Genomic DNA, 11,546 nt, shown 5'->3' with positions numbered 1-11,546 from the left:
CAGGGTTGGTTACCCAGCCTATCACAATTGAGTTTTGAGCAAGTTCCAAAAAAGTAGTCTGAAGTCCAAAAATCCAGTCTGGAGGGTGTGGCTTCATTAAAGATATGGAAGTGCATTAAATTGTGGCTTTATTAAAGACATGGAAGTGCATTAAAGTTATTGAATTGCAATAAAATGCTTTTTTGGTGTCCAGTTCCAGATATCAAGTCCCAACCCTAATTTGTTCCAGATATCAAGTCTGAATTCCAGATATCAAGTGTGAAACCTAATGGGTTCAAGGTATTAAGTCTGAATTCCAGATATCAAGTTCCACACATCAAGTCACAACCCTACTTTGCCCCAGAGATCAAAAATAACAAAAATCAAGCCTCAATTCCAAAAATCGAGTCTCAATTCCAAAAATCGAGTCTCAATTCCAAAAATCAAGTCTCAATTCCAAATATCAAGTCTCGGTTAGGAGTTTGAGACTTGATTTTTGGAATTGAGACTTGATTTTTGGAATTGAGACTCGATTTTTGGAATTGAGACTTGATTTTTGGAATTAACCCTAATCCTAGTGTAATAGCACTGGAATTTGATAGAGGAGCCCAGTCTGTACGACCCTGTGGTGAAAGTTTCCTCCAATGTCTTTCAGGGAGCGAGATATAAGGGTTTTTCCTGATGAAGTTGTCTGTTTTCCAAAGAAAAGAGTGTGGTGAAGTGTCTTATGGTCTGGTGGCACATGTCAGCACATCAGAATTGAGTTTGGAGCAAGTCCCAAAAAAGTAGTCTGGAACCCAGAAACCGAGTCGGGTGGGCTGTGGCTTAGGGCCAGGGTTGGTGCCCCAGCCTATCAGAATTGAGTTTTGAGCAAGTTCCAAAAAAGTAGTCTGAAGTCCAAAAATCCAGTCTGGAGGGTGTGGCTTCATTAAAGATATGGAAGTGCATTAAATTGTGGCTTTATCAAAGACATGGAAGTGCATTAAAGTTATTGAATTGCAATAAAATGCTTTTTTGGTGTCCAGTTCCAGATATCAAGTCCCAACCCTAATTTGTTCCACATATCAAGTCTGAATTCCAGATATCAAGTGTGAAACCTAATGGGTTCAAGGTAGTAAGTCTGAATTCCAGATATCAAGTTCCAGACAACAAGTCACAACCCTACTTTGCCCCAGAGATCAAAAATAACAAAAATCAAGCCTCAATTCCAAAAATCGAGTCTCAATTCCAAAAATCGAGTCTCAATTCCAAAAATCAAGTCTCAATTCCAAATATCAAGTCTCGGTTAGGAGTTTGAGACTTGATTTTTGGAATTGAGACTTGATTTTTGGAATTGAGACTCGATTTTTGGAATTGAGACTCGATTTTTGGAATTAACCCTAATCCTAGTGTAATAGCACTGGAATTTGATAGAGGAGCCCAGTCTGTACGACCCTGTGGTGTAAGTTTCCTCCAATGTCTTTCAGGGAGTGAGATATAAGGGTTTTTCCTGATGAAGTTGTCTGTTTTCCAAAGAAAAGAGTGTGGTGAAGTGTCTTATGGTCTGGTGGCACATGCCCGCACATCAGAATTGAGTTTGGAGCAAGTCCCAAAAAAGTAGTCTGGAACCCAGAAACCGAGTCGGGTGGGGTGTGCCTTAGGGCCAGGGTTGGTGCCCCAGCCTATCAGAGTTGAGTTTGGAGCAAGTTCCAAAAAACTAGTCCCAAATCCAAAAATCGAGTCTGGGGGGTGTGGCTTTATTAAAGATATGGTAGTGCATTAAATTGTGGCTTTATCAAAGATATGGAAGTGCATTAAAGTTATTGAATTGCAATTAAATGCTTTTTTGGTGTCCAGTTCCAGATATCAAGTCCCAACCCTAATTTGTTCCAGATATCAAGTCTGAATTCCAGATATCAAGTGTGAAACATAATGGGTTCAAGGTATTAAGTCTGAATTCCAGATATCAAGTTCCAGACATCAAGTCACAACCCGAACTTTCCCCAGAGATAAAAAATATCAAAAATCAAGCCTCAATTCCAAAAATCGAGTCTCAATTCCAAAAATCAAGCCTCAATTCCAAAAATCGAGCCTGAATTCCAAAAATCCAGTTCGGGGCCTTGTCACAGTCAAAGAAAAGCTCTTAGAAGAAGCTCTCAGCTGCTACTGCCCATCCCCCACACACTTAGGTTAGGAGATTGGACTTGAGTTGTGGCCTCCATTGCTTAGACATTACCTGTTGGAATTTAGATTTTGTCCAATCACGGCAAGCCTTTTCGGGCTAGGGTCTCGCGCCCCTTTCGGGCGATAGCCCGAAGCGAGACGTAACTGCGGGTACTCGTCTGACGTCCGTACGACCTTCCTGTCCGGAACGGCGGCCCAAAACGCACTCGGCCAAAGGCCTCGTAAAAATAGTTGGAAATATTCACAAAAAAATCAGGAAAAGGTGCTATTGACCCGGAATCGAGTCTACCCCCCCTAAATCGAGGGCGCTGAGCGCGCCTGACTCAGAACCGAGTCTCTAGCACCTTCCTGTCCCGAGATACGCCCAAAGGTGAAAGGTCAGAAAAAAAGTGTAAAAATATTCGTGAAAAATTACCCGAATCTCCCCGCGGCTTCAAAACCTTAGCAAGCCCTAACTCGGGGTCCCCGATCGTGGCCGAGGCGTCCGCGAAACCTAGGCCCAAAAAAATTGACCGTTTTTGGAGGGAAAATGAAATTCCAACCGGCAATGTCTAAGCAATGAGTTAGGTTAGGACTCGTTCCGGAAATCAAGTCTATTTGCCTAAAGCCGTAATTGTAACTCCTTCACTTCAGAGCGAGCCCTTTTGCAGGCTGAAAGTTGTATGTGTACAAAAAAAGGATGTGTGAGGCTCAGGGTAACCATATTTAATGGATTTTTGAAAAAAAAAAAAAATAGGCCTCGTGGCCAGCCCCTATGTCAAAGGCCTAATACCCTTACTCGACACCGTGGGCCTAAAATCTTCCAAAATTTTTTATTTTTTTTCCCCCACTCCCAGGGCTTATATGGGATGCTGAAACACAATAGCCCATCAGAAATTACTTTTCTGACTTTCAAGTGGGTGAAATGGCTCTGGAAATCACTCGGTTAGGACTTTGGACTCGATTTCCTGAACGAGTCCAAACCCGACGCCATTGCTTAGACTTGCCGGTTGGAATTTCATTTTCCCTCCAAAAACGGTCGATTTTTTTGGGCCTAGGTTCAGCGGACGCCTCGGCCACGATCGCGGACCCAGAGTTAGGGCGTGTGACGATTTTGAAGCCGCACGGACATTCGGGTAATTTTTCACGAATATTTTTACACTTTTTTTCTGACCTTTCACCTTCGGGTGTATCTCGGGACAGGAAGGTGCTAGGGACTCGGTTCCAAGTCAGGCGCGCTCAACGCCCACGATTTAGGGGGGGTAGCCTCAATTGCGAGTCAATAGCACCTTTTCCTGATTTTTTGTGAATATTTCCAACAATTTTTATGAGGCCTTTTTCCGAGTGCGTTTCGGGCCGCCGTTCGGGACAGGAAAGTCGTACGGACGTCAGACAAGTATCCCCCTTTTCGTCTCGCTTAGGGCTATCTACCGATACAGCATTTGTTACAATTCGACCCCGTTTTAGGTGCGAGACGGTCGGACTTGATTTTTGGAACTCGGACTAGTTTTTTGGAACTCGGTCCCGGTTTCCCAAAAAACACTTTGGGGGAGTGGCCTGGGGTCCGGGGGCACGTGCCGGCATATCGGAATTAAGTTTCGAGCGATTTCCAGAAAAGTAGGCTCGGATCCATAAATCGAGTCTGGGGGGCGTGGCCTAGGGTCCAGGGGTGTGTCCCAGCCTATCAGAATTAAGTTTGGGGCAAGTTCCCAAAAACTAGTCCCAATTCCAAAAATCGAGTCTGGGGGGCGTGGCCCATGTTCCAGGGGTGTGTCCCAGCCTATCAGAATCAAGTTTGGGGCAAGTTCCAAAAAACTAGTCCCAATTCCAAAAATCGAGTCTGGGGGGCGTGGCCTAGGGTCTAGGGGTGTGTCCCAGCCTATCAGAATTAAGTTTGGGGCAAGTTCCAAAAAACTAGTCCCAATTCCAAAAATCAAGTCTGGGGGGGCGTGGCCTAGCGTCCAGGGGGGTGTCCCAGCCTATTGGAGCAAGTTCCAAAAAAGTAGTCCGGAATCCATAAACCTAGTTTTTACAACGGCCACCCTGTGACAGGGTAGTATATTGCAACAATAATTAGTGGTAATTAGGCTTAAGGGGTTTTATTGCGGTATAAAATCATAAGAAGATCGAAAATTTATTTCAAAGGTGTCAAAAAATCTGTAATAACCTTCTACACAATCCCAAAAAGCGACCTATGCCGCAGGATTATCATTTAATAGCTTTCTGAAATTTCGGACTTGATTTGTGGAATCGAATTCCGCCTTAAGAGTCTATTCTCCTTCATTTTCCTAATTAGGTGGAGTGCCTACTCCGGGTCAGGGGGGAGTTGCTACCTAAAGTGGAGGAGTTTAAGTATCTCAGGGTTTTGTTCACAAGTGAGGGTAAGGGGGAGCGGGAGCTGGACAGACAGATCAGGGCAGTGTCAGCAGTGATGTGGACACTAAACCGGTCTGTTGTGGTAAAGAGAGAGCTGAGCCAAAAGGCAAAGCTCTCAATTTACTGGTCCATCTATGTTCCCTACTTCTGGTTTGTGAGTGGTGTTCACTCTTGCCAGAGAGAACGACACTCACTTTCAAGTTGATTAGATGAAAACTTGTTCAGTTCACTGTTCACAAAAAATATGAGCACGGTCAATGAATGGGACTCATTTAGTGCATTCATGGAAAACACTGGTAATATGTGCTCCAGGGTCCCTGCTTGAGCTTGGGTAGAACAATGGAGACTCAGGTGACATGTACAGATCTATTTGAAGAAAGCACACAATCCAAATACATTAGTCTCATAAACAATCCAAAGTTCAAATACAGTACCATCTAAAACAGTAATCAAGACCATCTACTGATCACATGCATTTCTGGGGCATTTCTTGGTTATTCCCTGTATAAACTGTGTGGAGGTAAACTTCCCCAAATCTCTTTTACATTGTGTTACTGTCTGTGCAGTATTTCAAATGTTCTCCCCAATGTCCACATGGGTTTCCATCAGGTTCTCTAGTTCCCTGCTACATTCCAAAACCATGCTGGTCATTGGATTGGCTATGATAAATTGCCCATGATGTCTCATCCAGGATGTATTCCTGGTTTGTGCCCTGTGCTTCTGGGTTAAGTTCCAGATCCACCAAGACCCTGACCAGGATAAAATGCTGAATATAAAGATAATACTGTAAAAAAATATATATATATTTTTTAAAAATCATTCATACTGTATATTACTGTACATGCCCCTTATCTCTTGATGTAATAGCAATTTCATGTTTATTTGTGCTGCCTCCAAAAGCTTGCTTGTAGCATGAGTGCTTAATGCCTATCATTGTCTCTATTCATTGTAATCAATAGCATTTTCAACTTGATTGTTTCCTAAGGCAATGTCCCAAGCATGCTCATTACATTTCAGGATATGTTCTTTGATTGATAACTGGCAGCAACTGTGAATTGGTTTTGATTGTAACCTAGCTTTGATACAGACTGCTGTAGGAGAGGAAGAACTATGAATCAATTAGCATCATATTAGCACAAAGCCAGCTGTTGTGTGTCAGATGGTTATTGACACAACTTGTATGTGACAGCATGATCACTTGTTTTATGAACCCAGACCTGACAAGATGATATAGTGGATATGTCTTAGTTGAGCTTCAGGATACTAAATAAAAAGGTTGGAATATGGCAGGGAATGTGCTGACATGTTGAGGGACTGACATCAGCGCTTGGCAAAATGCGAATACATACCCAAATATATACAACTTGCAGAGTTGCATGCATTTTTTAGCAGTTGTGCAAAATATACAGTTAAGCCTGCAGAAAATTCTCATGTAACCAGCCTATTATATCCAGTGGAGTTGTCTTTTCTGTTATGGTTACATAGAGATGAGATTCTCAGGATGTTTTAGTGGGCTGTTTGCACCAAACATATCTGCAAGTGTTCTGCTTTCCACAAATATTTTATTCATAGCTTTGTGTCTCACACAAGACTATCCAAGAAACAGAAGAGCCTTTATTGAATTAGCTACTATTAGAAAGCTTTTAGAAAGACTGCTGGGTCTGGTTTGGCTCACTATAAAAACAGAGCTGCTGAAGAGAGGTTCAATGTTTTCTTTAACATGGAAAGGTCCATCAGTGAGACCAGAGTAATCAAAGAATACAAATTACTATTTGCTTTTTCAAAATATACAAAATGAGAATAAAAAATGGTAAGTGTGATAAATCACACTTAGGTAAATGTCACCTTCTGATACTGATTTAGTAAAAGCTTTTGTTTTTGCTGTTTTGCATTTCTATCTATTGTGGTGGCAGCTCAAGAAATCCTCCATCATCTCTCTGTGTTGCTCCTTGCCCTGCCACCCGTATAGGGTTAAAAAGTCAGTGCCACTTCAGCACCTCTGTTTTGGACCACCACATCCAGCATGGTCACTGGGTCGAGCCTGCCAACTACACACAGCTGACTCCACTCAAGTGGTGCCACTCTCTGCCCTTCTTGAGCAGCCAGGGGAGGAAAAATAGGCGCCACCAACCAAACAGGTCAGTGCACTCTGAGCTCCCAAAGCTTTCTGATTCTGCTCTCATCTCTGTCTCCAGGTGACATGGCCAACAACAAGGACAAGGAAACACTGCTGCCCACAAGAGCTCCTGTGGCTCGAATCAGTTGCTCCAGCCAAAACCAGCGGAGTTCCATAGACTCGACCTGCACTCTTGCAAAGCCTGACCTCAACCCAACACTCAGCTGGCTCACTCCTGCACTCAGCACACTGCACTTCAAGATTCCCTCATGCCTTTTCCCCATCTTCCCTTGAAACGCTAAATAAAATATTTCCTTCAACCACCACAGCCCAGGAGTTGCCACTATGTGTGTGTGTGTATGTGTGTGTGTGTGTGTGTGCATATACAAATTATATCCTTGTACTCAGGGCCGTTGACAGCTTTGGCTGGGCCCGGGACAAAATAACCTGAGTGGGCCCCCCCCCAAATAATCTGAGTCCCCCCACACACACACACATACGCGCGCACGCACATCGCCACACAGCAACCACCCACACCCAACCCCTCTTTTCACAGTCTCCATTCACTCCAACCCTTAAATAACAGGTATTCCAAGCCCATTATAACAGTCAACCATTTTATTTCAACATTTCAACATATTTAGTTTGAACATTTCCTTAGTCTGCAACTATTCAGGTGCGAAATGCAATGCGCCGGACTTTTGCTGTGGCAAAGTCGTCAATAAGGTCATTGAAGTCCAGCTTCTTTGCAAGTTCGTGCTCTATAGAGAGCATAGCCAGCCCATTGAGCCTCTCCTGTGACATGTTTGAGCGCAGGTAGTTGATAAACCAAAATGATTGTTTACGGGATGGAACTGGGCCTCAATGAGAACGGAGTTATGGCTTTCCCAAAATCTGAACATAGAAGCATCACCACTAGTGATGTGTACAGTGAGTTTTTCAGTGTATTTTTTGTCTTATTTTTCATAAACGTCCTTTCCGTACTCAATTTAGAATGTTACAAAAAAAATTGACACCCTCCCAACCACGTAACATTAGCCTATCTGACCTGGGGGCTGACACGTTTATTACGGATAAACCAAAAGGATTACAACGTTCCCTGGATATAGAACTGGACCGAGAAGATTTCAAAATCTTAACGTGTAAGCAACAACAATAAAACAGAGGTTGTTTTATTCATTTAGGGCTTATTAGGCTACTTGCATTAATTGCGCTTTTCATACAGGCCTATCATTTTTCACTTGAGCAAGGGAATTGTTTGAAGAGTATCCAGTCTAAGCGAAAGTTTAATGTTTTGCAACAGACTAACCTCAAAACACCCCATTTATAGCCCATTCGTTACATTAAACTCTATCTAGCTGGCAATTTCACATGCCGTCGTATCTACACGGGATGATTTCCAACAAAATAAGGTTTAATTAACAAGAGGCAGCGTTCCACGGGTTTCAGCTAACCGGAGTCCAGCTCAGCGCAGCTCAGCAAGCGTGCCTAAAACATTTGGATATGATTGCGGGCCAATGTGCTATTCTTTGCTTCATTGAGATATATGCAACACAGTGTTATTAAACTGATATGTTTATGAAATAATTCAATGCCCTGTGCATTTCAGTGTTCACTCAGTGTACCCTGCTATCCCCTACTTTATAATTATGAATGGCGCGTCGCGCATGCTGGGGTTACATTACGGGGCTGGAAAAAAGTTATCTGTGTCTTACCTGGCTCAGCTGCCCCACTGCCTTCACCACCTGCTGCATCATCTGAATCTTTTCTAAAATATCTATGCAGTGAGCCCCTGAGGCTCTTGGCTTCTTCATCCAATGGCGGCTCCTGAATTTTTTTTCAGGGGGAGCAATTTTCCCCTGTTATGTCTACACGGACCGTAAATGTCCACAGGACTGAAGTAAATTGACCTAGGTAGCAAATCAATTGGCCGAACTTGTTTTTGTCTGGCAAATTCAGATATCAGTACAGACAATATCTCTTCTCTCTACTAGGTGGCAACACTAAACAAGTTAAAGGTGGCAAACTAAGGTAGCCTAGTAAACTAGACCCACCCGCCAAGTGGCCAAAAATATTTTTGCCGACGAGTGGCAAATATTCACATTTAGTCTGGCTTGCCAGGCTAAAACTAAGGAAGATTCATTGTGAAGCCTTCAAAGCAAAACATTTGGCATCACAATCAATTAATATTACATTACTCATTTATTTTCTCATATTATTCCAGTATTCTATAATAAGTAGACACAAATTCTTAATTATAAACATATTCTAATTTCTTCAATTCTAAAGAATGCAATTAAAGTGGCAGGATATAAATCCAAAACAAGTGTTTATTTATGTTTTGAAAAAGATGAAGAAAAGCATAACCATCAAACAAACATGTGCAGCTTAATTATGTGGTTTTTTATATGGAATTGCACCATTTTAACAACAAATAATTCTAAATAAATTCTGCAGTTTTTTTCCCCAAGAATTCCTCCAGAAAGCCATGCCTTAAAAGGAAATTTAAAGTATTACAAGCATGTCAATGAACACAAAAGGCTTTAGTTATTTAGCTATATACACACACAAGGTTACACAAGGTTTTGTAGTCAGTGCAACTTGGCTTAACAAGTTGGAAAAAAGGTAAGGTGCTGCTGGCTCCAATGAACACATATACTGTACAATATATAAAAACTGAAAATATGCTTAATTTACACCAAGTCAGAGAGAACTTGAGGCTACTGAAATATTCCAAGCATGGCAATGTTAAACTGCCATTGGTAAAACAAAAACATGGCAATGTTAAACTGCCATTGGTAAAACACACACACAAAAACAACTTTTGCCTAGTAAATTCAAATATCAGATATCACTGTACCATCTGCTGTGCTACTTCCAGGGTGGAAGAGAACGCAAGGGTAGCAAAAAAGAGCATTGACTACATCACAGCCAGCTAGCCAAGTTTTCCGGTGGTACCAGTTCTTGTTAAAACCTCGAGTAGGTCTTCTCCCCCTTCGTAGACACTTGCTTGATGTTTAAATTCAGTCTAGGAGGTCCTAGCTGTTTGATTGCCGTTTTCTCCTCATTGGTACGATGACTAAAGGGAACTTCTTTCAGAGACGCTATCGTATTGTTGCACTCAACACTCTCCATTTTCTTCATAGAATGTTCACACATTTCCCGCACAAGTTGAGTTTTCCAGCCCAAAATTATGTTCAAAGCCCGCCAAAATACACTTAAAACCAATCTGGCAACACTTGCGCGGCGCAACAGGCGTATGACGTAAGCACGCTGCTTGTGCGAGCGCATAAAACCTAATAGAAAATGCATTGGGAGCAGGATTTTCGAAAAAAACATACGTACAGTACCATTACGGTCAATGGGAGATTTGGGGGCAAATCTGAACCTGACAGAAATCGCCCCAAAAGGGCATGGCTACACCAGGCGCGACTTTAGCCTGATTGGACAATGACATTACTGTTGGTAGTAGGAGTAGATAAAAAAAAAAATCTCCCTCCCTGTTTGGGAGTGCGTCGCCCAAATCGCCCCTATTAACGAGCCGCCAGTGTCTTCATCTCTTTTTCTCTTTTCTTTTTTTTGCTCCTGACTTGTGCATGTTGGCAAACAGGCTCGCACGCTTATTGTCGAAGCGTTATGATGGAATAGTGCCGTGTTATTTGGCGCCTTAATCAAAGACCAAACCATTTCTGCATTAGGGGTGGTAGGTGGGTTCTTGAATCTATTTTCAAAGACAATAAAGGCAAAAGAACCAGAAATCATTCATTGAATGCAAATATAGCACATTTTTCTCCCCCAAATCAACACATTTTGAAATGAAACAGAATGATTAATGGCATCTTCATGAGGGACCAGTTCTGGGCCCCCCCTCATGCCTGGGCCCGGGACAAAATACCTGGTTGCCCCCCCTTGTCGATGGCCCTGCTTGTACTTTTAGAGGTCACAGAATATTTCACAAGGCAGAGTTTATAACAATTCTACACTATTAATCTCAATCCTCCAGGTACTAGATAGATTTCATCCCTGTATCCAGCACAATACCTTATCGGAATGGTTTTCCTTCCCCTGCTCACTAGAAAGATAAACCTGGCAGAAGGGTGAGGTATAAAAGGGCTCATCCATGCTCGGAGGTCATTAGATGAGCAGGAGCTATCAGGTCTGACCTGGTAGGCTCCAGGGATCTGTGATTCAAGATAAAAGCTGATGGTAATGCAGCTCGACCTTGCCATGCAACCTGTAGTAAATGATCAGTTAAAAAGGGAGAGAGAGTTCAAGAGTGAGCAAATACGATAGATACATGAGCTTTGTTACTCGGTCAGCTTCACCGTTCCATTTTTTACTGTTAACCTAGCAAAGTTTTAGGGATTAATAATTCTCCTCTCACCTGATTGCTGGACTTTTTTTTTCTTCTGGAAGATGCAAGATTTTCTCCATACACTAATGTGTGAACTGCTGAAATGTAGTACTTGCTTTTAATAATTTTCAAATGTGCAAATCTATTCAATGAGTTAGTTTTCTCATATCCAGAACTATTCACACTGATTTTGTTTCAGTTTTCCATCTGTGATGTACCTCCAAGCATCTTGTGAGTCCAGCTTTTATCTTCAGCTCGATGTCCCAGGTCATTGCACGCCATGACTCATTACATTTTGGCACTTAAATACACTCCCTCCATCCCTGTTCTCCTCAATTAATGAGAAAACATCTGCTTTGCTTGTTCTCCCAACTGTCTGTCTGTCTGTCTCTCTCTCTGTCTCTTAAAGTCTTAATGCAGCTTGCTGTTATGTAAGAAGCTCTCAGAAGACAGGCTTTCCTATTTCTATCATCACAAGGCAACCAAAAGCACAAGCTTTATTAAACAATTTTCATTTAAGGTACTGTGTTTAAAACTTAGAACTTCAAATTTATTGAGTTAGTTGTTTTTGTTTTTGTT

Source organism: Neoarius graeffei, chromosome 8 (assembly GCF_027579695.1).
Source record: "Neoarius graeffei isolate fNeoGra1 chromosome 8, fNeoGra1.pri, whole genome shotgun sequence".
NCBI classification, from domain to species: Eukaryota; Metazoa; Chordata; class Actinopteri; order Siluriformes; family Ariidae; genus Neoarius; species Neoarius graeffei.
The sequence above is the reverse complement of the archived record's forward strand: the minus strand, read 5'-3'. Positions refer to the sequence as shown.